Genomic DNA, 9,964 nt, shown 5'->3' with positions numbered 1-9,964 from the left:
GAGATGGGGAGATGTGCACGTGCACTCACACACACACACGCACTACACACCCTTACTGCACATCTCCTTCCTCTCTTTGAAGCAACCGATGGCAGGAGGGAGCCTGGTCTTGCAACTTTCATAAGAATCTGTCAAAAATGAGGAACCCCTTCTGAGCCCCGGCACTTCTTGGCTCGCTGAGGAATCCCCCCACGGAGGAACTGAGGGCTCAACAGCTGAACGAAAGAGTGACGGGGATCCGTAGCCTGGCTTGTGTCCACACCGCTTAGTGCTCGACTCCGCGAGGTCAGATTAGTCTAGGAAAGACCTAGATGGAGCAGCCAAAAGCAGAGCCAGGGAGCAAACCCACAGCAAGCAGCGTGAGCAGTTGGCACTCCGGGGTTGCGCCTTCCTAGCTGGCTCTTGTGGGTCCACTGAGAAAGTGCAGAGCTGCCTTCTGTAGGAATCAGATGTTTTTTGTTCTCAACAAGCAAACTGCAGATTTAAGAAGCTAAACTCAAGAAAGGAGCCAAACTGAAATTTGAAATGCTGTTACAATGGCTGGGGAAAAGAGAGGCTGCAAGCTGTGTTATAAACATACGTGCTAATTTATTTTGTTTCTTCAGATGAATAATTTTGAATAAGAATTCATGTACTGGATTTCTTTCTAAGAGGGAAAATGAGACAGGAAAAGGAGGCATAAATTGCTTTGTTAGCATGATACAACATATTTGATGGTATTGTTACCGCACATAATATGCCCTAGGGATTTTACAGCTTCAAACTGCAAACGTTTGAGATATACAGTTGCAATACTTTGGTCCTAGCAGACGTAAACTACTCTTTAAATTTTCCAGGTCTCAGACACTGCAAGACATTTAGTCTCCAAAAAGAGTACAATTACTGGTTTGTGCCACATTTGAGCACAAAACCTACATGAAAGCAATGCTCTAGTATTTGAGACAGCCACTAACATTAACATTTTTAAAGACTAAGTAGATTAAGCAAGGATTATATCACTCCAGCATCAAGCTATGAACTTGCTTTATACGTTCCTTCCAGCAACTGGGCTAGCTGGGACAAGTAACTGGGTGGGTGGGTGGACAACCTGAATTATGAGTATATTCGTTTTTGCAGGAAATTGCACTTTGAAACCTAGAAACAAAAGAGAATCAGAGATAAATTGTCCTAAATCTGGAGGCAAGAGATGGGAAATAGCCATGCAATTGTATCAACTGTCAAGCATTTGATTTGGATGACTACTTTGCCTATGACAGTGCAGTTGCTTGGAAACGTTCCAAGGATATATACACTTAATGCATATGCCTGTTAAAATGAATGCTAATTATAAAAGAGCTTGTTAGACTTTAAATATGAATATTATTAAGGCTGTGTCACCACTGATACTGCAAAACCATTTTATTTATTATAAATTTGCTCCGAGGTTACTCAGGACCAAAACTTTCACTTGGTAAAACTTCAGTCTATAACTGTACAGTAAGAATATGTCTTACAGTAAAAACATGCTTTGGTTGCTTTCAAGCCACCCAGATGTTTGCTGTTTGAGGTACTTGTATGCAGTCACAGACAGATTTGAAAAATGGAAATGAAGAACTGCAGCCGATTAATGTACAATACAATCTTCTCCATCCATTTGCCATTTATTTACATAAAATGTTGAAAATGTCAAGTTATACACACACACATAAAATATTTTTCTGTCTCTCAATATAAATATGCATGTGGGGGTATGTTTTGTATGTAAACATAGATTTTTCCCCGCTGCATTCCATCATGATACACAGCAATATGTCAAGCATATGGGAAATACTGGTTTAACGGGGAGAAGCCACTTCGAAGTGCTGAATGCAGCCAGGCTAGAACTCTAGGGGAGACTTTTGCCCCAAACTGGAGTACCAAAAGGTTAAATTTAATTATTCACCCCTCTATTCAAGCACACTGCCATACACTAGCAGTGTTATTTTCTGTTGGATTTTATTTTCCTCCTTTGGAGTTGAAAACCAAAATGTTTAATTTTTATAATGCAGTGGGGTAGGGCAGATGCAGGAGGTTTCTGGCAGTAGGGCCACAGGTAACTCCTTAGCCAGGGTGCCACCTGATGGTATCTACCAAGGCATGCCAGGCTGCTCTTGGGCTGCTGTCAGTTTTGAGGCATGTTAATTTACACCCACGCCATATTATCTGTCACACATTAATCTCATCCACACAACAAGGGATCTTCTAGTGCTCAGATCGCTTTTGTCTCTCACCGACATCTGCAAAGACGTGCAAAGCTTGGACAGTGAGCCTGCGCCTGCCAAGAAGCAGGAAAAAGAGTGACCAGTTATTATGGCCCCTAATCATTAAAAGCAATTAGTTCTTAATGAATTAACAGATGCTGTACCTTTCCTTCGTATTCCGCCACGCTGTGACTAAAGGAAATGACTCGTTCCTGTGGGATGGCGGGCAATGGCAAGCGGGAAAGAGTTGGAGGTGTGTTTTTGCTGGGACCAGGCAATCATTCCTAAGCAATTTGGGATCTCCGGCAGCTCGTCTGCCGAGTCCTCCACAGATCCAGACTCGTGTTTTTGTTTGGGCCGCGTGGGTGTCTCTGGAGAGGAGGTGTAAAACACAGACCTGTGTCTTTGTGGATCAGGTGTGCAACGCACAGCAAGCCTCGTCAGGACTAGAGGGGGTTCCTAATTACAGCCATATTTGCCTTTCAGGGCATATTCGTTAATAGCTCTTCAGAATACACACATAAGCTGACAGGAAAAGGAAGACTATTTTCCCCGTGGCAACCACAGCAAGAAATACTAGAGACTTGTTGTCTCACCTTCTCTCCTGTAGACTGCGAGGCACAAATTTGGCCTGGGGGAATAGGAAAAGAGACGCCTGGGACCCTATTACTCAAATATTTCTCCTCCCAGACGAAAGGTCCTTCCATCTAGTCTTTGCGGCTTCTTATCAAGAACTGGCAGATATAAATTAATTAATTAATTAATTAATTAATCCCCAGGCAGAAAATGCTTAGTTCATGCTGTCCTAAGGAGAAAAAGCATCATTCCCGGTAGTTAGTCTTTGAATTTGATCATTTACTTAGATGATAAGGTAGCACTGCCATGATACAGTATCCATGAGTAAATGGAGTAAACACAGGGAATGTGCAAACAGCGGGGTTACCCTAGCTGGTGGTCTAAGCTAAAGTTCACGGTTTGCAACAGATGATTTTAGCTGTTATTTTAATTCTGTGTCTTCATTATTAACACAGTCCAAAAGATAATTTCATATCATAGACTTCTGTGTTTAAAAAAAAATCTGAAAAAAGGAGGAAAACAAATACATGGAATGAAGTACAGAAATACACGTTTCTTAATGTTGTAGAGGAAAGCAGTTTTTTGGTGTCTCTGTACTTCTTTAATTTCATCACTGATGCAGATGTACTTCAAGGACACAAAGCTTGACTTTGCAAGAGCGAAAGGCACGACTGCTATTTTGGACACCTTTACCATTTTGATATTTCTGTACGTATTTCTCTTCTGGGGTTTTCTAAGCAGCAGTTTGGTTAGCAGGTCTGCGGTTACAAAAGTAATTCCTCAGCAGCTGGCAAATCGGTATCAATCACGAATCCACACCCCGGATCTCCCCTGCTAGCAACAGGGGCAGGTCGCATGTACCCCACAGGTGCTACCAACTGACCCAGCGCTTGCCCCAAGTTCCTGGGGTTTATGAGACGAACCCTGCGAACCGCCTTTTCCACAGATTATCGAAGTTTTTTGCATGGGCTCAGCAGATAATCTCTGTGTGCTCCTGATGTTGCTAAATCCTTCTTAGCTGCGATAAGCATATATAATCCTCACTGCAGGGCCTCACAGGTTTCAGAGTTCAGCAGCCAAGTTCAGTCTGGCTCCAGCCTCGTGAAAAAAGATGCGGTCTGAGTTTTTCTTCCAGGCGGAAAGAGGATTCCCTGAGCCCATCACTGAACGACAATGATGGCAGCGCAAGCTCGGGGAGAGAATAAGCTTAGAGAAGTATAAGCAAATGGAAACAGAGAGATGATGAAGAAAACTATTTTGTAGCCTTGGTTACAGTTTGTATTGTTGTGAAAAAATGTTGCACAGAACAATATTACATTTGTAGGACAACGTGAACTACACTGTTTCCCATATCTGTTTTTTATTGCTTTGACCTTGCAAATACACCTTAAAAATTACCTCAGAAAGAGAAGTAAAAAGTGTTAAAATGATATAACTCTCTTCTTCCTTTTACCTGAAACATCAAAAGGAAGCAAGAACAGCTCAAGCTACACATAAAACTTTAATTGCCTCTGTGATCTGGCAATGCCGACAGAAAAAATAATTCATTGCTTGGGCACAGAAACAAAATTTTTTCCAGTGGGAGCTGCATTGACAAGAGGGTACATAAAAGATTATTTCATTTGTTAATGGGGGCACTGCATACTGAGGACGTGGCGGCAATCAAGCCCAATGAAGAGCTGTCTGTCTCTTACAGACTCGTTTATCTGGAGAGTACACCTGGAAGTCCGTACTCGAACCCGCCTTCTCACTTCACAGAAAGACATACGTTGGCTTTCGTGTAGTCGGACCATCAGCTTTCTGAAAAGGTTTGTGGAAAAGAAAAAAGAGGCTACAATGCAGGGAAAAAGCAAGAAAGAAGGAATGGCTCATTTCAACAGACTTTACTGGCATGCGTTCCTGCGGAAACGGGGGCACTAACGAGGTGTGGGGGCCAAGGGGACACCAGGGTCTCCCTGCCCAGCCCCGGGGCACCCACAGCCGGCTGGTGCCGAGCCAGCTGCACCCCCAGCCCCCTTGCTACCGGCAGGGCCCCGATCTAGCTTCCCTCCAGGCTGATGTTGATCTTACCTGCCGGCAGGACGCCTCCAAAACCCAACCCCACTGGACCAGCGCTGCTGGAGGAGCACAGCAGTCTCCATCCCCCTCCCAAAGTCCTCCCAGGGCATGGGGCTCGCAGGCAAAACTCCCTCCCTGTGGCCCCAGCAACCCAAGCCCCTCAGGGAGGTGAGCGGGGAGTGAGTATGGGACAGCTTTTTTGGCAGGAATATGGTAATTTGTTGATCCTGCAACCTGCCATTTCAACGCATCCATTTCAGTGATGCTCCCGCTAGAAAGGCTGATATTTTGCCAGGGAAGCGATGCTGTAGGGAAAAGGCACTCATGACCTCCTACTATGGAGGCTGCTGTGGTTGGTGCTGCTTTATACAAACAAGAAAACACTCATTAGGGCAAAAATGTGAGCAGGGACTTGTACCTCGCCCAGTCAAAAGGCTGCCCTGACCCTTAGGCTAAGTCACATGATCTCTTTTGTTTTCTATAATTAAAAAAAATAAGTAAAATAAAATCTGGGATTTGTTCTGACGCACAATTAAAAAAAAATCAGAAACCTCATTTTTGTAATGGGGGAAAAAATCTTGACTCTTTTGGCCGGTCCCCATAAGGATCTTCCTCAGTGGGAGAGGCTTGCTTTCCACCTCTCTGAAAATTTTTCTGAGGTGATTTACATGAAGACTCCTCTGTTATTTTCAGCCACTCCTAATGTCTGCTGGGGAGCGCTACAACTGACATATTATCCCTTCTGGTTTTCTTTGCTTACTTGTTTGTTTTAGGAGGGCTTGGGTTTTTGGCCGTGGCGGCGGTGGGAGCAGCGAGCTGGAGGCACTTCAACGCTGCACCCCCTTCGCCCCCAGAGAGCTCCTGCTCCGCTGCCCAGGTGAGCTCGCCTCGCTGCCAGCTCCCAGCTGCTGGAGGGCACCTGAGTTTTCCATGGAAATAGTTGCAAGACGGATCTTACATCACCACGAAAAATTGCAAATGAGCTTGTTAGGCTCCCCGGCCTAACAATTCCAAGGTGAGAACGAATGAGCAACAGTAGAGCCATTCGCTGCCTACTGGGTCGTCCCAGTGCCACACCGGCTCTGTGCTTTCTGCATCACCACTTCCGAAGAAGTTTCCCCACCTGCCCCTACCTGAGGGAGAGGAAACTTGGTTTTGACATTTTGCTTCCAGGGGCGAGGTAAAGTTGCTGGTATGAACACAAACTCATTTTAGATTCAGAAGCTCTCCTCAGTTCCTAAGACACGTATTGCTTTCCTTTCGGAGCAGAAAATTAAAAGCTTATTAGGAAAATACAAACCACTGAAGCAATGATGATGTTCTTCTAACATGTTTTCCTTTCTACTGGGAAAAACTACTCCTTTACGTTTTCTAGCTGACAGATAACCTCATAAGAACAGTCTAAGTCTTGGCTTGCATTATCGAGATTGATAAGGATTTGAGCTCACACTTTGCTTCCCTTTCTCAGGGTCCGATCCTGTGAGCTGCCGAGTACCTTCACATCTCACAGTACTTGGGAAGCGCAGGATTTTTAGCATTGTGCAGAGATTGGCATCTCTTTTATACGATAATGTTTGATGGACAGAGGTGGAAAAATTTAGAAATACTTTACAGGAAGAAACTGAGGTGAAATCCTACAGTGACCATAGACAGAACTTACTGAAATTGTAAATGGAATAGAAATCCCATGGTGATCATCAATAAATAATGTCTGCTCTTAGCTCTGCAGCACATTTGCATTTCTTAGCTAAAAGCCAGAAAATCGTTAGAGAGGTCAACACACAGTCCTGGTTTTTCCACGGTTTACATGAAAACATCTGAACCGCTGCATCTGGCTGGCAGAGCGACCAGCAGCTGGGGTGCGCGGGAGGGGGCCGCAGGAGAGCACGGTGGCACCTCTGGGGAGGACAACCTCCCCAGAGCAGGTCGCTGCGGGGGGAGGAGGTCATCGGGAGGCTCCCGGCCACAAACTTTCTTTCCAAGTGCATTAAGCAACAGCGCAGCAGTTTCACGGTGTTGGGCAGATGTAATGAAGTCAGTTTTAGGTGGTGGTCATTTATACTTTGGTACTTGATTCTAGAGTCCCAGAAAAGCCTCTTGTTTGTCAACAGGCCTCTGTGTTGCAGACAAAGGGATACATATGCTGCCAACAAACACCAGTTTTTTTATTCTTCTACTTTTTACGTAACTCTGTTTGAAGGAGATTTATTATTTTTGTAAAAAAAAGGCTGGCTGCATTTAAATTCAAAACTACATTCAAGCTGCCCAGGCCACCATTGTTGGGAAGAGCAGGGAGGGAGCAGGAGCGTGGGGAGGGGAAGCTCTCCACCAGGAACAGGGAACACACAGCGAGTGGACACTGTGCCAGGGGTGCCCGAGGGGAGATGCGGCTGGGGGGCACCAGCCAGGGCTTGCAGACCCCTGCGCCCCGAGCAGGGGCATGCGGGGTGGTCCACAGGAACAGCCCCCTTGTCTGCCCTGACCACCCACCCACCTCGTGGGCATGGGTCCCCCCAGAGGGACAGCAAGGGGTTGGGGCGCAGAGGCCAAAACGCAGCTCCCAGTGCAATGCCAGGAGGAGGAACATGCCCAAGCAAACAAATCCTCCATATCTGTGGGTAGCTGCGAGTTATGACCTGCTGGGGCTGCTATTTATGCCAACCACCACGCGTACAGGCGAGAGGAGGAACAACCACCACCTTGGCTGAGAGCAGCCGAAGTCACAGCCCACGACGCAGACGTGCCGATAGAAATAGCGTGTTTACAGGCATGCATGTGTACACAACCACATCTATTTATGCCCACGTGCCCTCAGAGGCTGACTGTCCCTCATGTCTCTGTTCAGCCTGGATCTCCCAAATCTCAGATATGTCCCGGTGGAGGGAGATCTCTGTGCTTAACGTGCCGCATAGGGGTATGATTAGAAAGTAGGTTGCCTCCGCTCCTAGGGAAGGAGGAAGAAATGTCTTTCTCTGTTGGAATACTTTCTCTTTCGAGTCGATAATCATAAAATCTCTCCATAATTTCTCTAAGGCCTTCATTTTTTTTTTAAATGAAGGTGTTTACATTCCTAATTAAGGAGCGCATTAAGCCTAGCGGTACCTTATCTGATAAACCTGTTACCAGGCTGTGCCAAGCTGAGCCTTTCAAAGGAGCAAGCTAGTTTTAAAAGCTGGTTATCCTCTGGGCTGGAAATGTGCAAGCCAAGAGCTTGCAATTAACTTGGGTTAATTACAAAATACCAGAAATGTAATAATGTATTTAAAAATATAACACAGGTGCTAATGACCCTTTTTTTTTTCCTTCACACCCCCCCCCCCCCCCCCCCCCCGTCTTTTTCCGCCTCTGCAGGAGCTTACAGCCTGTCACTTCACTCCCAGTTAACACCCCCCACACTCCACAAGTGTTAACCACCTTTTTCTCTCATGTGGTGGGATTGATTAGCATAGCAAAATTGATCCAAGAGTGATTCCTTCTACCTTGCAGTTAGCATGGATTTTACTGCTGGTTTTTGGGCCTGCTGAAGGGGCATGGCCTGAGAGATTTTTTTTTTTTTTTTCTGGGTCTGTTAGCTGGTCTAATAAAAGACATCACTTCTCTCTCCATGCGTATCCTCCCACCACCACCACCACCATCGCACACATCATGAGAACTTTGAGACACCACCACCAGCAGTGCCACGCAAGAAGTAAGCTCGTGTGAGTAACCACTTGACCTCCTTCCCACGAAGTAGCAATCTTGTGACTGCACCCTGGCCGTTTCAGCAGGGATATATCCTTCCAGCGTTGTGTGCTCATCCAATTCTGGTTGCAACTTGCAGCCCAGGACACTTTAAAAATACTGGTTTTGAGAGACTGGGCAGGAGCCTTCAGTTCAGGAATGGCTTTTCTGACATGACTCATCCGTAGCTCTCTGCTTGCTCATGTTTTACGTGTTGGACCTATCCCATGTTCCTTGTGTGTATCAGCACCAAATGCTTTACTGAAGTCCAGACAGCCCATGGTATCTGCTCTATTTAAGAATTCAAGCTTCCTGTCAAGGATAACTTAGGAGCCTGATATCACCTACCAAGGTCATATTGGATTGCACATCTAGAGGAAGTCTCTATTTCTTCTATGTTTTTACAGAAGACAGGGCACACTTCTTGTGCAAAAAAGACTAACAAAACAACTGGAGCTACTGACCCCCAGTGTGGATGGGGAGGGTAGAATATTTTCAACATTAGGGTACCACCAGACAAAAGTGTTATAAACCTCAACTCCCCCCACCCTGCAAGCCCGACGCTGGACTGCTGAAACCACGTGAGGCAAGCAGCAAGGCAGGGCACAATAAGGATGAATGACTGCGGGTCCAACCGGCTTGAGTCCTCTCCAGCTGCGAGAGGTGTCCAATGAGGGAGAGGAGCTTGCGGAGGCGAAGTGGGAGAGGGAGCAGGTTGCTAGAGAAGGGGCCAGTGCGGTCCAGGGGCTGCTCGCTGCAGGTGGCCGAGCAAGTGTCCTGCCAGGATGGCTGCCCCAGGGCAGGTGTGGGGCTGCCTCCCATAGACCCTGCTGGTGTCTCAGCCTGGATGCCTGTGGCTTGGGAACTGGAATAACTGGAAACCATTGCACGTTCCACTAGCCACTCCACGTGGTCTGAGGGTCAGGCTTTGCCATCTTCTGATGAGGCACCAAGCACCCCAGAAGGCCCAGGCAAAAGAGGGAGTTCAGGCTGGCAAAATAATGCCCGGGAAGGCAAGACTGTACAGTGTTAGGAAAATATACATATAGAAAGGAAGCTATACTCCTTCCGCTTGTGCTGTGAGAGGCACTGCTTTTCCCACGTGCACTACAAGGGTGTTCATGACTGCCTCCCCCAGTCACCTGGGGACGGATTCTGCCCACTTCTGCCTTGAGCACTGCTAAGCCCAGCTTACATGTTGTCTTCAAATATACTCTGTTTCACATTGGCTTTATATTCCTTCTTCCTCCTTCTCCATTAACCGGTCATTTAGCTGATTCAGATGCCTTTTATGGTGCTACAACCCGACTATGCTGTGAGCAGAAAAAGATGTTTTTATTATCCATATGTACATTTGGTGCCTCATCACATTCCAGTGACACAAGCACAAG

Source organism: Opisthocomus hoazin, chromosome 1 (genome assembly GCF_030867145.1).
Source record: "Opisthocomus hoazin isolate bOpiHoa1 chromosome 1, bOpiHoa1.hap1, whole genome shotgun sequence".
Lineage (NCBI taxonomy): Eukaryota > Metazoa > Chordata > Aves > Opisthocomiformes > Opisthocomidae > Opisthocomus > Opisthocomus hoazin.
Note: the sequence above shows the minus strand (reverse complement) of the source record.